The sequence below is a fragment of the Strongylocentrotus purpuratus genome, unplaced genomic scaffold (genome assembly GCF_000002235.5).
Source record: "Strongylocentrotus purpuratus isolate Spur 01 unplaced genomic scaffold, Spur_5.0 spur5_scaffold_10, whole genome shotgun sequence".
NCBI classification, from domain to species: Eukaryota; Metazoa; Echinodermata; class Echinoidea; order Camarodonta; family Strongylocentrotidae; genus Strongylocentrotus; species Strongylocentrotus purpuratus.
The window spans coordinates 24814696-24820695 of NW_022145595.1; positions in this window are offsets into that span (position 1 = coordinate 24814696).

Consider the following 6000-nt stretch of genomic DNA (forward strand, 5'->3'; position numbering starts at 1 on the left):
AACCTTTAAACCAAAGAATCTTATTCAAAAATGCTTGTGAACGATGCAGAAACTAAAAACGCAGAATCATTTGGTCCTGATTAAACTGTCATTTAGAGCTTCTGTCTTAGTATTGATGATCCGAATCATAATTTTTGACATTGAATCCCCTGTGTCCTGCGCTGATTTTCGTCAACGATTTAGCAGCATTTCCTTTGATAGCCTAACCTTTTCCTCCTATCTCAACTCCTAATCGCTTGGGAGTGTTCACAAGATGGCGATTATCATTTTTTAAATCTTGCCTCTGCTTCTGTTTTGCTTGCAGATGTAAGCTATCTCTATGGGGCATTTGATATATCAGATGATCTATCTTTTGAGCAGTATCTGTTTTTAGTTTCAGATTTTCATGTTGATAAATAATGGGATAATGACAGTTGACTGTTGAAGGTTGGAAACTGAGATTGAATTTAATTTAAGTGAATTTGTGCATTATTCTCGTTTTGATTATTTCTCTACTAAGCCCTGTGGCAAGCTTATTATTTAGTTTATTAATGATCTTTTCAAATGCTTCTTTTAATGTGTAATTTGATGGAAAATCTATCATATCACTCTTATTGAATAGCCATTGTTTGTTGAAAATTATACATACTATTTATTCAAGTATTCAGGAAAACATTGTAAAATGTTTGGAAAATCAAGGAAAATCTGCACTATTATCACCAATCATATGCCATATTATGGGATTCCAATTTCAAGATGTAGTATCCAGAGAATGTTCTGTAGCAATGATGTCAAATTAGTCAGAAAATTCAATCAGTGAATTAAAATACCTTTATTAAAAGCCTCCCATGGACGTTGAGATTACAATCTTGATCTGTCTTCCTTCCTGGAAGGAATAGCCCCCTCTATGTCCATTTTACACCGTCATACCGGGGTCGTAGCTATTCTTGCTGTAATAAAATGTGAGTGCTGTGTCATGACATCCTGGGCTAGAAATGTACAGGATATGTTTAGAAAACAAGCAAATTAGAATCAAGATGGTGAGGGGAAAAGAGACTGAGAGGGGGGCAGGGTAGAGAGGAGACAAAAGAAAAATTGGAAAATATAGAAAAAGAAATACAGACATGTATGACAGAGAGGGAGAGAGCAGAAGATGGAGAGAGAGAGAGAGTGAGAGAGAGAGAGAAAGAAAGAAAGTAAGAGAGAGAGAGAGAAAGAGAGAGGGAATAAGAGGGAGGGGGTGAAAAGAGAGAGAGAGAGATAGGGGTGATGGGGAAAAAAGAGAAGGGAAATGTGCATGTGCAGTTAAATTCATATTTATATTTCTATTATAAGTACTTGTATGTAGGGTCCCGATTACAAGCAGTCTTTCTTCTCAGGGTCCTGGCCATTATTAATTTTTATGTTGTTGTTCCTTGATATAATTCTTCTATTGTATTGATGTTTTTGTATATATATATATATTTTATTTTTTTATTTTTTTATTTTTTTTTAATGGTCAATAAATGAAATGAAATAAAGTGAAAGAGGAGAGAAACAACAAGAAGGGAGATCTACTTGCAATTTTACACACAAAAAACAAAACAAAAAAAAAACACTCTAGTATGTCATAGGTATAAACACGGACTTAATATTTTTTGAGAATAGGAGATGTGACCATCTTCCCTTCTCCGACCCTCACCCAGATCCTCTCAAAGGTCTCTGATGTATTTTCAGTGTGTAAAAGCCCACTCTCTATAATCTGTTTTGGTCAGAGCGGATTCCAAATGGCAATGACGGCTTCCAAACTGCATTACACGGCTCACAGATCCTGCATATCAAGCATTCTTATGTTGAATCTACGTCAAGTCCTTCAAATTCTGAATACACTTATAATATATTTTTAGAGGAGCTTCACATTGCAGGATAGTAATAATGTGAAGATAAAATCTCTGTATCCTGCAAACGTGGGAGTATTGATGCATAATTATCATTATAAAGAGTCAAACAATTGTGCTGTCTACTGAAGATAGAAAGATACTTAGGTTGAAATTAATCAGATTTTGATTTGAAGATATACTCTTAATTGAACATAAGAATATTATGTAATAATACAAGGTTTGCACTCAGTTTTATTTGTGTGAACTGCCTTTAGTTGATTCCTTGAAAGTCTTTGTGATTGTGTCAAAAGCAGAAAGGGAAAGTACCATCTTTCTTCTTACGGTTTATTTCAAGTAGGCCTACTTTTTTTGGTCACACACGTAGCTGTCCTAGAATGTCTCATAATTTCCACCGAACCTAATCCATTGACTGGTGAAATATCTCATTCCCATATACTTAATACAGGGTCCTGTAGGCAATGTGCTTAGAGAATAGGGAAAGGATGAAATAGAAGGAAAGACCTTTTATCAAAGATTGGAATGAAAGAATGACAGGGAACAAATATTGAGAAATGCCAGAAGACATAGTTCTCTCAACCTAAAAGCTGAAGCAGAAGTTAAAAGTACCACCTCTTTGTCATTCTGTACTAGCTGCTTAGGTCATAGATGTCCTTTGAGGCTCAAAACTTCCACCAACTATAAAGAATAGGAAAGACTTTTCTCAAAGATTAGAATAGAAGAATGGCAATCAAAAGGAGAAAACTGACAAGAATTAATAGGAGTATCACTACACACCTGGTTGCTAGGATTTACCTCAATTCCTCTTCCCACGCTGAAATAGTTGCCAACGTTTCCTGCTCCGCAGAAAACCATCAAGAACCGCAACAATGGCACGAGGGGTGCAGAGAGCATCAGCGTTTGATTACGTTTGGTAGCTTGATACCGATCTTTGATTCCGTCACGCTAGACTCATTTACACACAAGAATATAGTGAGACTGCATTGTAATTCAAATGTCACCTTTTATGCCATTTCACAAGTAGAATACAAGTATTCTTGTCTTACTTCTTATCTCTTTTCTTAATTTTTATGTCACGTTGTACTTCAAAATTCTTTGTACTTCTTCATATCTGTCTTCTGAATCTTACATCTCCTTGCCTTAGTTGTTTACATCAAGTCTTCCACCGAATTTCAATTTAACACAGAGCATATCACAAACATTCAAGCTTATTTGCAAATTAGAATTAAAAATATGCCAAAAAATGAGATTTAGGCCACATTTCATTACAATTTCAAAATGTGATCAGAATATATCTGTCTCGTGAGAATTTGTTTCAAACTCGAAAAAGGAAGATTCGGATCTCACAGTTTCTAATGTCTTTCTGTGTGAACAACCCCATACTGTCAAGTTCGTTGTTCGCTGCATGGATTTGAAGACGTGACCTTATCGCCTTCTTTCCTCCCAAACCACCTAGCTGTTCATAAGATGCGTATCTCACCTGATCTGATCAGCTGATATCCTCATCGTCATTTGGGGTCCTTTCTTCTATTCCCACCTGCCAGAACTCTGGGGGACTATTGATGGCGGTCGTGGGCCTCGTGGCGTGTGGAGGTGGTGGCCCTCAGGGAACTCCCAAAATTTGAAAGTTCTGCTACAAATTACATTTAGGGGCGAGGGCAAGGAAGGGGCTTTTAGCGTGAGTTAACTGCCAAATCTTTCACATAAGAATGTGAAAAATTCTGAATTACAATATTTAATCAGAATTCTTTTTAATTAGTATCACAGAATCCTTTTTTTCTAAAGAAATAATTTCCTCTTGATTCGATGCGTGAGTTACAACTACATATTTTTTATTTTTTATTTTTATTTTTTTTGGGGGGGGGGGGAATTTCCATGAAGATAAATTACTGATAATGATAAGAATCTCTTGCAACCTCGTATGAGATTCATTGTTGATAAATGGGATACATTATATTCTGTGTATTACTCACATCTGCTCCATAAAGCGATTTGAAATGAAAGATTTCTTTAAATATTTAAAAACTGAGGAAATGTGCCCCTGAATCTTATGTGATTGCCTTTGACAGAGGCTTAGTAATAAATCTTTCTTTTAGTTTCGCTCTTTTGTGAATTGATAGAAGAACATCCGAAAAAGTGCCTTCGGCCATGATGAATTTTGGATAAGCCCTATAATAAGAATCATCGGCTTATAAGCCTTTTTACGAATAACCCGAGGCGAGTATTATAAATCTGTTTTTAAGTTCTGATATCACTTGTTCTCTTCCTGCTTTGATCCCTAATTCAGTATTTTATGATTTGTTGGTTATGACAACTTTATCATTCTCTATTTGGTACATGTTCACATCAGTCTCGGCTAGGCATGATGGGCTGATTGAAATAGAAAAATTCATTTATTTATTTTAAACCTTTTATTGAAAAGAAATCATGCGCTGCCAGATGGCCAAATTACAGACTCTTTTTATTACAATCATAATAGACAAAAATGGATACACAAATTAATAATAATACACTAATATTGATAAGTGAAAATGCCACATGTTTGACAAACTGAATGACATATTCTTCAGGCATCATGAAAGGTTTTTCATGATAAATTGCAGGATACCAGGCATAGAAACAGGTTGTGACAAATGCTCAAAAGTTCTTGGAAGAGACTAATCTCTGACATGATTGGACATTCAACGTTATTCATTTAAACTTGGCAGGTCAGCCCTCTTCCTTCTTGTACCCTGCAGTTAACTTTCTCTTCAGAGATGTGTATCTCACCCCCAAGAGAGGGCAGTATGACACAATGATGGCTAACCATTCTTGATTGGTCAGTTTGCCTTTGATTGATGGAGACGGCCGCAGGATACAGTGAATCATTTGACGTAATGTCCAATGAAAATGTCCAATGAAAATGGACATTATATGTTGGATGCGTTTAAGATATAGACATGAGGATGATTACAAATTAAGTGGTGCTTGTTTTCAGGGAGAAGAGATTAACGTGAGGGAAACAACAAGGCTTGTATTCAAAGTTTAAGCTCACATTGCTGAAGCTTGGTTTAAGTCAAGTTTAACAAGGAAAGTTAAACAAGTTGCAAGTTTGCCCCTTTTCCCTTTGTTGAATAAATAGACACAGTGTCAGGTTTAATTGAATTAGGTAGATATGGGCTTCAATTATAAGTTCGACTTCCAAAATATATAGAACCCCTTTATCTTCTTTTCTTCATTTTTGCAGTATATATAGACTAGTTATCTACTGTATTGATTGAACTGATGGAGAACAATGATACATTTCTGTAACAGTGAACTTGTAAATAACTTGTGACAAAATTATTTCGAGCTGTCACACCTGTGAAATTTCTCTATATTTTCTAAAAGACGTTTGCTAAATATAGCACTCCGGCCCAGAGCTCCTTGATTTTACCCAACTTAATTGTGTCCCTACGAGACTTTCGATGTTTTCAATGGTCACATGATGTGCAAGAAACATTGGCTTGAAGATGAGCACAAGCGAAATGAGAATAATGTAAAGGCTGTATTAGTACTATGACCAAATAGTGAAAAATGACGTAGAATGACCGTAAATAGTTATCGATCAACCATGTTCAGAGGTTGGAAACATTTTCATTCGAGGGGTATTCAATTTAAAATTTGAATTTGTACAGCATTTTATCTTTCTGAACTTGGAGATAACAACCCAAAAATGTGGACTAAATTTGCATTGGCCACATGTATGCAATTCAACTGATTTTAGTTACAACGTCTAGCGGATCATCCAGCATAAAAATAATCACTTGGGACTAAAGGAATGATAGACGGTGACTTGTATCTGGTTCCACTTGCAGCTCTGATACCAATTAGTGTATGATAACCACTACATATACAAAATATTTGATCCATATTTATGATTAATATGCCTTTTGGATTGAGCTTATTGTTAGCTTCCTTTAGGCCAGACAAACTTATTCAAAAGCTTAGAACTTGAGCACTGATAATAACTGTCAGATTTAAAAATTGGTATTAGTCAAGCCACTTTCATGACTCCCAACAGTGATTATACTGTACAGCTAAAGGCAATATTTGAAGGATCTATATTATTGTTTTATTCCCACTTTCCGTTAAAAATTATGAAAACAAACAAAGGTACAAATTG